Here is a 15194-nt window from a genome sequence, read left to right as displayed (position 1 = left end):
TGGAGTACAAAACTACATACTACACATGAACAGAGCCTTTTAAAGTGCATTAGGCAAGGTATATTGCAGGGTCCATAGTCCTGAGGCAATAGGCTGGCCAGCAGGCCCCTCCAAGAACCCGTGACAAGGTTCAGTTTGTCACAGGGCCATAATCACAGGGTAGGAGGCTGGCAAACAGGCCCCTCCAAAAGCCAGTGACGAGGTTACTTTCTTCACAGTCATACACGCAGATACAAACAGATCTGCACAGTCATACACGCAGATACAAACAGATCTGCACAGTCATACACGCAGATACAAACAGATCTGCACAGTCATACACGCAGATACAAACAGATCTGCACAGTCATACACGCAGATACACACATGCACATAGTCATAAACGCAGATACAAACAGGTATACACAGTCATACACGCAGATACGCACATAGTCATACACAGTTACATACTCCCATGCTCACATAAAGACGTTTGTGGTGCCCAGTGTTCTAGCTGTAGGTACAGTATGTAAGTGGTGCCCAGTGTCTTAGCTGGCCTGGCATTGTGGGTGCAGTATGTTAGTGGTGCGCAGTGTTCCAGCTGACCTGGGATTGTGGGTGTCCAGTGTTCTAGCTGTAGGTACAGTATGTAAGTGGTGCCCAGTGTCTTAGCTGGCCTGGCATTGTGGGTACAGTATGTTAGTGGTGCGCAGTGTTCCAGCTGACCTGGTATTGTGGGTACAGTACCTTAGTGGTGTCCAGTGTTCTAGCTGTAGGTACAGTATGTAAGTGGTGCCCAGTGTCCTAGCTGGCCTGGCATTGTGGGTGCAGTATGTTAGTGGTGCCCAGTGTTCCAGCTGACCTGGGATTGTGGGTGTCCAGTGTTCTAGCTTTGGGTACAGTATGTTAGTGGTGCGCAGTGTTCCAGCTGACCTGGGATTGTGGGTGCAGTACGCTAGTAATGCCCAGTGTTCCAGCTGACCTGGTATTGTAGGTAGAAGCTGTCTATAAAGCGGTTAATCTCGCAGAGCAGATGAACGTGCATGGAGAAGTGAGATTGCCATTTCTGTAATCCCAGCAAATGGCCTCTTGACATGTAAACAAGCAATAAAACGTCTGGATTCCTCAGCACATGGTTTGTATGAGTCAAAATTTTTTGTATGGTTTCAGTTTTTGTTTTGTAAATATAAAACTGTAATAATCACCAAAACTATTTAAAAAAAAAAAAAAAGCCCTGTATTTAAATTCCTGCATTATAACAGCCAATTGTATGAACTTCCAGTGCTCAGCAACGCACCGGAACGCAAACAGTAACATTAACACAGGGATTACGCTGACCACAGAATTTATACAGGGAGACAGCTGACAGCGGCGGTTATCCACTGACTGCCGTCACCGCGTTACATAAGCTTTACTTCTATAAGTGTCTGGTGGTAACGATGAGCTTTCACCATGTATGGAATGCGAGGAGCATACTGCAGCCAGTATTTATAACCTGCATGGTTTGTGGTTTCATTATTTATCATTTTATTGTATGCAAATAAAATTGAAAGTCAGCAGAAATGGTAAAAGCTGCAGTGGGGGCTATAAATACTGTGACAGGTAAAAGCTGCATAATACACCGCGAGGACAACGAACAGGGCTGTATGATAACAGATCACCGATCGTACAATGACAGCGCAGTCAGGGCGATTACCGAGAACGAGTTTGTTTGTATAGTCAGCTTGCGGAGTTTAGAGACCCAGTGATGGTGGGGGCAGGACGCTATTTTGCATCCCTCTATTCATTGCCACGGCTGTGGGGGCGCAGCTGTGGGAGCAGAACTAAAGTTAACGCAAACTGCAACTGGTTGAGAAATGAGAGATTTCAAGCATTGTGGGTTTTAAGCAGGTAAAGGGGGCATACAGCCACACCTGGGAAAAAGAGTTTGGCTTAAATTTAAAGGAACGCTATAGGCACCCAATCTATTTCATGTCATTGATGTGGTCTGCGTGCAGTGCCCCAGGTTTAGAGAAATGGTAGTTTACATTGCAGGGTTAAGACTGCCTCTAGTGGCTGTTGGAAAATACCATAGGAAAGCATTGATTTAGTATTTTCCTATGGGGATGGACTAATGTGGCCTGACGCTCACCACCACGCATGCACGTTAGGTTCCCGGATCGCACTTACATTGGCGGAGAAGTAGCCCGATCGAGCACCAAGGGATAATGGCACTGTAATCAGAAAATTGTTTAAACACACTTTACATGGCCCGAGTGGGGGGGAGAGGGGGCACGAGGGTAGCGGCACACTATAGGGTTCCTTTAAGTTGTGACGGTAATTACAATAAGTGGCTCTATATGTTAATAAAGTTCAGCTCTGGCTTTTGTTTAGTGGTTATGAGTGTTTACTACAAGAAAGTGAATCATCGTAAGTCTCAGTCACCTGGCTAGCCTAGTGGGAGCTGCATACCTCCCAAGTGTCCCTATTTAGGAGCGACAGTCCCTATTTAGGGCCCTAATTCCTCTGTCCCTCTTTTCTAAAAGACCCATATTGTTGGTGTGCCTGGGTATATAACAGAGCTCCACAACAATAATACTCCCAGTAATGTGTGTGAGTGTATAACAGAGCAATGCAGCAATAATACTCCCTGTAATGTGTCGGAGTGTATAACAGAGCTCCACAGCAATAATACTCCCAGTAATGTGTCTGAGTGTATAACAGAGCTCCACAGCAATAATACTCCCAGTAATGTGTCTGAGTGTATAATAGAGCTCCACAGCAATAATACTCCCAGTAATGTGTGTGAGTGTATACCAGAGCTCCGCAGCAATAATACTCCCAGTAATATGTCAGTGTATAACAGAGCTCCACAGTAATAGTAATGTGTCTGAATCTGAGTGTATAACAGAGCTCCACAGTAATAATACTCCCAGTTATGTGTCTGAGTGTATAACAGAGCTCCACAGCAATAATACTCCCAGTAATGTGACTGAGTGTATAACAGAGCTCCACAGTAATAGTAATGTGTCTGAATCTGAGTGTATAACAGAGCTCCACAGTAATAATACTCCCAGTAATGTGTCTGAGTGTATAACAGAGCCCCACAGCAATAATACTCCCAGTAATGTGACTGAGTGTATAACAGAGCTCCACAGCAATAATACTCCCAGTAATGTGTATGAGTGTATAACAGAGCCCCACAGCAATAATACTCCCAGTAATGTGTCTCAGTGTATAACAGAGCCCCACAGCAATAATATTCCCAGTAATGTGTCTGAGTGTATAACAGAGCTCCACAGCAATAATACTCCTAGTAATGTGTCTGTGTGTATAACAGAGCCCGACAACAATAATACTCCCAGTAATGTGTCTCAGTGTATAACAGAGCTCCACAGCAATAATACTCCCAGTAATGTGTCTGAATGTATAACAGAGCTCCACAGCAATAATACTCCCAGTAATGTGTCTGAATGTATAACAGAGCTCCACAGCAATAATACTCCCAGTAATGTGTCTGAGTGTATAACAGAGCCCCACATCAATAATACTCCCAGTAATGTGTCTGAGTGTATAACAGAGCCCCACAACAATAATACTCCCAGTAATGTGTCTCAGTGTATAACAGAGCCCGACAACAATAATACTCCCAGTAATGTGTCTCAGTGTATAACAGAGCTCCACAGCAATAATACTCCCAGTAATGTGTCTGAATGTATAACAGAGCTCCACAGCAATAATACTCCCAGTAATGTGTCTGAATGTATAACAGAGCTCCACAGCAATAATACTCCCAGTAATGTGTCTGAGCGTATAACAGAGCTCCACAGCAATAATACTCCCAGTAATGTGTCTTTAAACTGCAATAAATGTGTTTAGAAATCAGTCTGTGTAAATAAGATACATTGTTCTTCTTCTAAAGCACATTTCAGTTCTATAAATTGTTATTAGTATGTCACCTGAAATTTCTCAGAACAGCCGGCCACACCCCGTAAAATTAAAGTGCGACTCTTCGTTTGGTTGAATTGTTGGGAGGCATGGAGTGCAGTACACTTTGGTGATCAAAAATTAAGTTTTACAGGTGGGGGTGCAATCCAATTAGAAAATAAATAAATTAAAGTTCTGGTTGGCTACGAAGGGTATAGTGACATTCTAATGATCAACAGAATGCATTCCAAGATGAAGATGTTCAGATCCAATCTATGGGGCGCTGCAAGACGTCCTTCCAAGAGCCCATGTGGCACAAACCTACAGTGCCACAAAGACAGTTAGGTGCTGAATATGGGACAGTGGACTCTGGTCCATTGCAAAGCCCAGGTGCACTATACAGTAAAGCTGTCTGGCTTTAGCGGGGCGACTGTACCCACAGTCATAATATGTACAATCTGCAGGTACTTTGGGGGACATAATTCCCAAACAAGCCAGCAGACATCTCTGAAATTACCACAAGTAGAGTATTAAACCATTGTAGATCTATTTTATTGTCATTTAAAATAGTATTATATAATATCCCATAGTTTGTATTAGTACGTATACAAAAAGATAAGTCCTGCGCTCAGTCCCATCACTCCTGGGCGGCAGCAATGACCACAGTGCACATCAGCCCCAATATATAGTAAAAACCAAAGAAAAAGTTACCTGCACTCTCTCCTTAATCCCTATGTATATTTAAACAAATGGAGGTCATTTAGTTACTCCAATGGCCATTGGAGGAAATGCCCACCTGCCAACGTCAAGGCAGACCCCCCCTACACTGACCTTTCACCTTGCTTCCTTGAGCTTTTGGCAAAGATATCTCTAAAGAGACAGAAAGGGGTATTTTTTATATACACCCCTATATACTTATTAACCCTTAATAAGGAACACATGGGATGGGCGGCTGCATTGTAACCAGGCTGTGTGATACAAAGTAAATACAAATACAAAAAGAGAAGTCCTGCGCTCACTCCCATCACTCCTAGTTGGCAGCAACGACCACAGTACACATCAGCCCCAACACATACAGTAAAAACCAAAGAAAAAGTTACCTGCACTCTCTCCTTAATCCCTATGTATATTTAAACAAATGGAGGTCATTTAGTTACTCAGAATCCCCCTCTCTGTCTCATTAGATATATATTTGCCAGAAGCTCAAGGAAGCAAGGTGAAGGGTCAGTGTAGGACCCGCCTAGGGGGGGTCTGCCTTGACCTCCATTTGTTTAAATATACATAGGGATTTAGGAGAGAGCGCAGGTAACTTTGTCTTTGGTTGTATTAGTACGTGCTGGGTCTATTATGTTAGAACAGAGACACCCGAACCATTTTGTGTTACCTACTGAATGTGACAGTATGGTTTAAATGCCTCTGTTCTAACATTTTCTGCTAATACACACTATGGGATATTATATAACTGTAAATGCATTGTGCAGAATACACTCCTATTTAGTTTACGAAAAGATCAGACTAATGAAAGGGTTAATCATACACCTGACTCTAAATTACCTATATACGTCACCCAGTGAACCCGCTGCAGTGTGTCATTCCGTTACCCAGTGTCTCAAAATAGAGACCACAGAGGTATTTCGATTTCACACTCCGTAGTTGGAACACTGCTGGGCGCCATTTATATAACATTTAAATATCTAAAACAGGTAACAGGTTAGGCCTGTTTGTCGATAAATCATTACGTAGCAGTTGTCCTAATGCCTTCTACAGCTCAACCCAATCCTTAAATTATGCAACAACCCCATGCTTTATAAATTAATAAAGCACCAACCCATAGTGTAGCGTAGAATTTGGATGGAAATAGTTGATACTCAGAGATCACAAAATATCTAATTCCCCAGGGATTTCCCCTTTAAATGTACCTTTAGTAATAGTTCATTCCTTATCTGCTCAGCTTATAGGTAGTTATGTAGGTCATAGATTTGTAAACCGGTTTACCGGAATGTTTTACATGGGTCACGTTCTATAGCCTGCACGAATTTAAAGTTTCTTTTTTTTTCTAAACTGGGAACTGCAGGGAACGGAAAATCTAAAAGGAAATATAAAGTCCAAAATATTAAATTCACCACAACTAATTATTTAGCTAACGCACCCCTGTATTTAATAAATAGCACTTTTTTTCAAAATTGTAATTAAATATTAAGGATCAGTTTAACCCATTGCAATATGAAGAGGTTGAGCAATGTTCTGAAAGGGTTAAGGGGACTGTGTGTTTCAGAATAAGGAAGGATACGAAAATGGACTTTAAAATAGCATTAAGACACCTTTATTCCATAACATGTTTGGTTTCCAGCAGCAAATGACCTTTCCCCAGTTATTTAACAAGTACAGACGGAATTCAATATACTGTGAGGATTGTCAGGGATTCAAAGAGAATTTCTAATAAAATGATCAAACTAAAATCATAAATGACTTTTTTTCCAGTTGGCTATTTGGAATAAAAAAATAATTAAAATTCATTTTTAAATTCAATTTTGTGAATAGCCAAGTGAATGTGAGTGTATTAGTGACATCATATCATTTCTGTCTTATAACAATAAAATGCAGTACTTTGTAAACCAGCCTGCACCCCTCAGTCACACATCACCCCAGAGATACAAAGCTGGCCACATAGAGTTGGGTCTCAGATAGACAGTGTCAATAAGTGGATTCTTAGTAAACAGTTAAACTGCATTAATGTGCAAAGAAACACACACACACACACACACACCATTTAGATAATAAGCCCCCATATACATGGCTGTGCTGATATGGGCAAGTGGAGAATTATTCACAATAAAGAATGAAGGGGCCAGCAGAATTTAGAGTGCAAGCTCTGTGGGACAGTGTGGGCTCCATGGCTGCACACACAGTGCTTGCTGCAGGGGAATTGGAATCTCCTTGATATGATAAAGGCAGGATTCTAGATGAGGAATGAGTCTCTTACCTTTCAGTGACTCCTGGGCTGAATGCTGTATCTGTATCACTGACAGTTAGTAACAGAGAGACTAGGAAGTGGGAGGTGAGAATCAGCCAATAGAATGCAGTCTGGATAAAGGTGGATCTAGTCTGATCTAATACTACAGGCTCTGTTACTGTTACAGTGGGGAGCTCTCAGACATTTGGGAGAACTTAATCCAGGTGTTTTGTAGAATTGACTTTGTCTGAATGATCATGTCTTGTTTTGTTTTGTTTTTTTGCACCATTGTAAAATTAATTTAAAAATAAAATAAACAAATAGCAATTGGAGAAAGTTTATGAATAGAGTGCATTGCTATTTACTAAATAGTATCAAGGCGATGCACAGCGCCAGTCGAATTAACCCTTCATGTGCCAATGCCATGAGGCTCTGCTCTATCCTGTGACATTTAAAGTGAAAGTAAAACTGGTAAATTACTTAATGCCGGGGTCTGTGCGAACACAGCATTTAATTAAAGAGAGAGAGAAATAGTAAAAATAGCAATAATAATAATAATAGAGTTATTTAAATAGTGGCCCTCAATAATACCAGGGGTGGCCTTCCTCCTTCCGCCACTAGATGGGGGTATCTGGTGGAATATAATGGGTTAATAGAGCCAAAGATACTCTATCTCCTGGCTGCTTAATGTTGAATAAGGGCGAGAGGATGGCCAGACCTCCGGCTAGTATTGTTGAACTATCTTGCAACTATTTGCCTCTTACCTGGGTCCCCCGTGTGCCGAATCTCCTCTCATTTCAGATGAACCAGCATTCAACTTCAGCAGCTTTGCCAATCCAGCCATTCATACATTGACTACACCTCCCAAGTGTCCCTATTTAGGAGGGACAGTCCCTAGTTGTGGCGGAACCAACCTTGCCACTGTGCACTGGAGAAGCCTGGTTGCTCGCCTGCTCCCTTTGGACTATGGCCCGGCAGTTAAAACCTTTATTTTCCCTGCAGAAAGGCTTATTCGTGCCTTTCTGCCGGGGTGTTCGGTAGATTCCATCTACCGAACCAAGTACCGATCGAGGGACCACCTGGGAACTGGAGTGTGCCGTCAATTTACCACCCAGCAGCTGCGGTTAACCGCAGCTTAATTAACGAACGCTGGGTTGCCAAACGAACACGTGGCAGCGGCCATCTTAAACTCCCGAACAGCAGTGTTTTGCCCTCGAGTGTCTGGAACTAAAATCGGACACTCGACTAGGCGAACACGGCTGAGACCTCCAGACTTTCGTGGATGCGTGCCGGAACTACCGAACGAGCCATCGTTCGGTAGAAAGACTAATGCTACCATGGGGATTCTAACGAACACAAGGAAACCCACGGATGGCAAGCTGTTCGGGACTTTTAATAACACTAACAGAGACCGACCGCAAGGCCAAACCTCATGGAACTATTTTCGGCTACTTTGCCTGTGCGGTCGGTCAAAACTTTAAACCTCCATAGCTCCCGAACACCTGGTCTGATCTGGGTGATTTTTGAGTATGTTGCTCACCCAGATCTGGGGGGGGGGTCAGAAAAAGGCAATCCCTCTGCATTCACATCTATACGCCATTCGAATCGAGGGCGGACATTTAAATAGCTCTGCACTATAGGTTTGTAACCACTGAAGCGAGAGCTCACATACAGAGGAAGTGGGTTATCTGGGTTACAAAAAAACATTCATACATCTCCCAAGCTGTGCTTGTTTTTAAACACAAATAAACTCAGCCGTTCTGTTTTATTGTTATTAATGGTGGTTTTACTTTATTTCTTGTAACGACATTGGTAGCACATAGTAATTGGACCAATATGACCTACCTCACAACATTGGTAGCACATAGTAATTGGACCAATGTTACCTACCTCACAACATTGGTAGCACATAGTAATTGGACCAATATGACCTACCTCACAACATTGGTAGCACATAGTAATTGGACCAATATGACCTACCTCACAACATTGGTAGCACATAGCAATTGGACCAATATGACCTACCTCACAACATTGGTAGCACATAGTAATTGGACCAATGTTACCTACCTCACAACATTGGTAGCACATAGTAATTGGACCAATATGACCTACCTCACAACATTGGTAGCACATAGCAATTGGACCAATATGACCTACCTCACAACATTGGTAGCACATAGCAATTGGACCAATATGACCTACCTCACAACATTGGTAGCACATAGTAATTGGACCAATATGACCTACCTCACAACATTGGTAGCACATAGTAATTGGATCAATATGACCTACCTCACAACATTGGTAGCACATAGTAATTGGACCAATATGACCTACCTCACAACATTGGTAGCACATAGTAATTGGATCAATGTGACCTACCTCACAACATTGGTAGCACATAGTAATTGGATCAATATGACCTACCTCACAACATTGGTAGCACATAGTAATTGGACCAATATGACCTACCTCACAACATTGGTAGCACATAGTAATTGAATCAATGTGACCTACCTCACAACATTGGTAGCACATAGTAATTGGATCAATGTGACCTACCTCACAACATTGGTAGCACATAGTAATTGGATCAATATGACCTACCTCACAACATTGGTAGCACATAGTAATTGGATCAATGTGACTTATCTCACAACATTGGTAGCACATAGTAATTGGACCAACATGACCTACCTCACAACATTGGTAGCACATAGTAATTGGATCAATGTGACCTACCTCACAACATTGGTAGTACATAGTAATTGGATCAATGTGACTTATCTCACAACATTGGTAGCACATAGTAATTGGACCAACATGACCTACCTCACAACATTGGTAGCACATAGTAATTGGATCAATAAGACCTACCTCACAACATTGGTAGCACATAGTAATTGGACCAATATGACCTACCTCACAACATTGGTAGCACATAGTAATTGGACCAATATGACCTACCTCACAACATTGGTAGCACATAGTAATTGGATCAATGTGACCTACCTCACAACATTGGTAGCACATTGTAATTGGACCAATATGACCTACCTCACAACATTGGTAGCACATAGTAATTGGATCAATGTGACCTACCTCACAACATTGGTAGCACATTGTAATTGGATCAATGTGACCTACCTCACAACATTGGTAGCACATAGTAATTGGACCTGCTGCACATAGTAATTGGACCAATAGGAGCAATGCTGTCTGAAAATGTGGCATAATAGGAGCCCTTATTCAGGACTGTCCTGCTGAACCCGGGACAGTTGGTAAGTGTTATACTTGCCTTCACTATTTTCCTCACCCCAGTAAATGTTTCCTTTGCCAGGAACAGATAGAATGTAACCCGTTAAGAGATTGAATTGTGCCAGAGGTTCTGGTATCTCTTTGGCTTAGCCAACACTTGTATTTCAGTAAATATTGATCTAATGCGAATCCCTGACACTAACTGTGTTTCCTTTAACACCATTTCCTGCAGGTACCCCTCACGTCTTCTTCACTGAATACAATGCATATCGACCTCTTCATCTACTAAATCTGAAACTGTCAGCTCCTTGATCCCTCAAACCAGTAAACTCTGTTGCAGACCTCCCGACCGCCCCGAGTTTGGCGGGACAGTCCCTACTTTAGAGTCCTGTCCCACCGTCCTGACTTTTGGAGACAGCCAGCAACTGTTCTCAGAAAGTGAAGCCCAGAAACAGTGCTGTCTGCGTGGGTCGCCCTTGGTAAGCCAGTCTCTTGGGTTGGTTACCTGCAAGTTTTTTGCCCCCTTCCAGGTGGTTCTGACCCAATCGACGTGATACGTATCACAGCCCACCCCTTTTTATCCCATCTATTTTCTTCTAGTATCATGGGACACCGATATTGGGCAGTGCGCCATTGAAGAAATACTGGTGTGAGCAGTGCAACGGAGGTAAATAATAAACCTACTTACCTCTTCTGTGTTCACGGCAATGACCCTATGGGGACATTTATTCCTTCCAAGGTGGTAAACAAGTGTGTACCATAATTTGCGTGGATTGCTCCGTGCCAACACAGCCTGGCATACAAACTCAATTAAAAATCAAAATGACAAGATAATAAAACCCACACATAACACTTGGCTACGGAGTTGTGACGATGTGATAGTTCCACTTTATAAAAACCTTACCCCGTAACGCTGACTGAAATGTAATCTCTTACAGAAACAGAAATGGAAACTTCCTCTTGCACTCACTTTCATTACGACGCTGGCTCACAATGCACGTCTAACGGTGTCACTGAATCCTTATCTCAAATCCACTTACCTTTTTGGGCCTGTACTTCAAACAGCACATAACCCCTTTAGCGGAATTTTCTTGGCAAGACGTAAAGGCTACATCACGGTGAATTTCTGTTAAAGGGCCTCTGTCTGAGAGACGGGTATCTGCATCCACTACACCCTGCAGCTTTCAGGGTTATAGCCAAGAATGTTGTAGTATTATCCAAGTTATACTATTAAAAATTATCTCCCGGCATAAAATGTTCAATTTGCTGTCAGTTCTCCACGAGATACAGTTTAGTGCGAAAGCCTCACGTATTTTTGACTTGTTTCCTGTCCAGGACATTTTTATATAATTTAAAACTCATCATAATGTGCTTGCGGTTTGTATTACATTAGATACTTTTCACCAACGACATGCTTCTTCCTCTTTTGGTTGTTAAATACAGAAGCCGTAGTTTAGAGAATTTATTTACTGTTGTGGTTAACAGGCTGACGCGTGTCACAGCTTCTGGTCTCGTACAGACATATAGCACTTCTGACAAGAAATGAGGGATTGTGCTAATAGAACATTATCAGGGATTTTTACTAACGTTAGAATTCAACGTGAATTTCAAATTTACGTTAAAAAATTCTCCAAGTAAGTCATGTTTTCAGTTCGGCTACTTTGGGGGGAATTTTAATTCTCACTTCGGTGAAGAACCTGTGTCTTAGTTCTTCCTTGACATCAGAAATTGCTGTTTTTAGGGTGATTTTGCCCTAAAGTCTTTTAGATTAACATGCAATCACTGTGCTCGCTAGAAAATTCCTATTATAGCAATGGATACACCTAGAACCCCCTACCAGAACCCCCATCAGATCTCCCTATCAGAACCCTCATCAGACCTCCCTACCAGAACCCCCATCAGATCTCCCTACCAGAACCCCCATCAGATCTCCCTACCAGAACCCCCATCAGATCTCCCTTCCAGAACCCCCATCAGATCTCCCTTCCAGAATCCCCTAAAAGAACCCCATCAGATCTCCCTACCAGAACCCCCATCAGATCTCCCTACCAGAACCCCCATCAGATCTCCCTACCAGAACCCCCATCAGATCTCCCTACCAGAACCCCCATCAGATCTCCCTTCCAGAATCCCCTAAAAGAACCCCATCAGATCTCCCTTCCAGAACCCCCATCAGATCTCCCTTCCAGAACCCCCATCAGATCTCCCTACCAGAACCCCCATCAGATCTCCCTACCAGAACCCCCATCAGATCTCCCTTCCAGAACCCCCATCAGAACTCCTTATCAGAACTCCCTAAAAGAACCTCATCAGATCTCCCTACCAGAAGCCCCATCAGATCTCCCTACCAGAAGCCCCATCAGATCTCCCTACCAGAAGCCCCATCAGATCTCCCTACCAGAAGCCCCATCAGATCTCCCTACCAGAACCCCCATCAGAACTCCCTACCAGAACACCCATCAGATCTCCCTACCAGAAAACCCCTTTCAGAGCACCCTCTATAGGACCCCCTTATTGAAACCCCCTCTCAGATTTACCTTCCAGAACCCCCCACCAGATCCCTTCCTGATACTTTTTTTTGGAAGGCGTTAACATGTTGAGGATTAGCAATCAATAGATTATGATTAAGGTCAAATACTAACAGTTTCTTACACCAGATGGCGAAAGATAGAACATTATATCAAAATGTATCGCAGGCTGGTCTCTATGGTAACAGCCTTGATATTTAATATCGATACTCTTATATTAAGGTTATATCATTTTTATAAGTTAAACAATGGTTACATAACAATTACCGTCAGTGGATTTAACTCGGTGAAGAACACAGTATATTTATACTCCACACTCACTTCCTGGTCCTCGATGCTTGTTACGGAGTGAGCCCATTGTTTTTTTGAGGATTATTATTTTCGTTCCTATCTGCGTACTCACTCCGAGCCACACGTTGAAGGCTCCTACAAGCTGCACGTGAGAGAAAAGGCTTCACTGAGCACAGTGACTTCCTCCTCCCAACCAGACTGCACGACTCTCACACTTTCCCAATACACTTAACCCCTTAAGGACCAAACTTCTGGAATAAAAGGGAATCATGACATGTCACACACGTCATGTGTCCTTAAGGGGTTAAACAGACTGCAGCAATAAAACCTGGGATATTTATTATACAGTCCTTTTTTATATTGCAGTCCGTTCACAATTTTCCAGAATTCCCAGTCTAGTCAAAATGCCCATTAACTCTGAAAATCTGATAATTTACCATGAGAATCTGCCCATTCGCTCTGAGAATCTGCCCATTCACCCAGAGAATCTGAGAATCTGCCCATGCACCCTCAGAATCTGCCCATGCACCCTCAGAGTCTGCCCCAGAGGCGGCTCTCTAATTAGGCGGTTTAGGCGGCCGCCTAAGGCCTCGCGCTGGCTGGGGCCTCGCGGCCGCCTAAACCGCCTGTTGGCAGAGTGTGTCAGGTCCTCGGTCACTGACCGAGGACCTGACACCAGGAGGGGGCCCGGCGGCTTGCCCGGTATGCCGCCGGGTGCGAGGCCCCTCCTGGCTGCCCAGCCACCATCGCAGACACTGGTCTGCAGCTCCGCAGTGTGCAGAGCTGCAGACCATGTGACTCGCGAGAATCGGCCAATCAGAGCGTTGCCGCGGGTTACCACGGCAACGCTCTGAAATCTCGCGAGACTACACGGTCTGCAGCTCTGCGGAGCTGCAGACCGTAAACAGTGGCCACCGGACCACCAGGGAGCCCACTGGGCCACCAGGGAAAGGTAGGCTCTCCCTCCCATCACCCCCCACCACCCTCATCATCACCCCCACCCCCCTCAGCCTCATCATCACCACCCACCCCCCTCAGCATCACCCCCCTCCATCACCCCCCACCACCCTCAGCCTCACCCCCCCACCATCCTCAGCCTCACCCTCACCCCCACCCTCACCATCACCCCCACCACCCTCAGCCTCACCATCACCCCCACCCCCTCAGCCTCACCATCACCCCCCACCACCCTCACCATCACCCCCCACCACCCTCAGCCTCACCATCACCCCCCACCACCCTAAGCCTCACCATCACCCTCCACCACCCTCAGCCTCACCCCCCACCACCCTCAACATCACCCCCCACCACCCTCAGCATCACCCCCCACCAACCTCACCATAACCCCCCACCACCCTCAGCCTCACCCTCCCACCACCCTCAGCCTCAGCCTCACCCCCCCACCACCCTCAGCCTCACCCCACCATCCTCAGCCTCACCCCCACTATCCTCAGCCTCATCCCCCCTACCCTCACCATCACCCCCACCACCCTCAGCCTCACCCCCACCACCCTCAGCCTCACCCCCACCACCCTCAGCCTCACCCCCCACCACCCTCAGCCTCACCCCCCACCACCCTCACCCCCACAACCCTCACCCCCACAACCCTCACCCCCACCACCCTCAGCATCACCCCCCACCACCTTCATCATCACCCTCTCATCACCCTCAGCATCACCCTCTCATCACCCTCAGCATCACCCCCTCACCACCCTCAGCATAACCCTCCGTCACCACCCTCAGCCTCACCCCACTCACCATCACCCCCTCCTTCTCACATCACCCCCTCTCACTCTCACATTACCCCCTCTCACATTACCCCTCTCACATTACCCCCTCTCACTCTCACATTACCCCCTCACTCTCACATTACCCCCTCACTCTCACATTACCCCCCTCACTCTCACATTACCCCCCTCACTCTCACATTACCCCCCTCACTCTCACATTACCCTCACTCTCACATTACCCTCACTCTCACATTACCCCCCTCACTCTCACATTACCCTCACTCTCACATTACCCTCACTCTCACATTACCCCCCTCACTCTCACATTACCCTCACTCTCACATTACCCTCACTCTCATATTACTCTCACATTACCCCCTCTCACTCTCACATTACTCCTTCTCACTCTCACTTTACTCCTTCTCACTCTCACTTTATTCCTTCTCACTCTCACATTACTCCTTCTCACTCTCACATTACTCACTCTCACATTACCCCCCCTCACTCTCACATTACCCTCACATTAACCCCCTCTCACTCTCACAT

General features: G+C 44.8%; 1 protein-coding gene across 1 annotated transcript in view; it reads right to left on the bottom strand.

Moving 5' to 3' along the window:
• Positions 1-6941, bottom strand: part of HSD3B7 (hydroxy-delta-5-steroid dehydrogenase, 3 beta- and steroid delta-isomerase 7) — a 37267-nt gene extending 30326 nt beyond the window's left edge. The window contains exon 1 of the mRNA XM_063430790.1: positions 6869-6941. The gene's annotated coding sequence lies outside the window, so the exon portion shown is untranslated. The remainder of the gene's footprint in view (positions 1-6868) is intronic.
• Between the last annotated feature and the right edge of the window lie 8253 nt (positions 6942-15194).

This window comes from Pelobates fuscus, chromosome 8 (genome assembly GCF_036172605.1).
Source record: "Pelobates fuscus isolate aPelFus1 chromosome 8, aPelFus1.pri, whole genome shotgun sequence".
NCBI lineage: Eukaryota > Metazoa > Chordata > Amphibia > Anura > Pelobatidae > Pelobates > Pelobates fuscus.
This window is presented reverse-complemented; position numbering and strand designations above follow the sequence as displayed.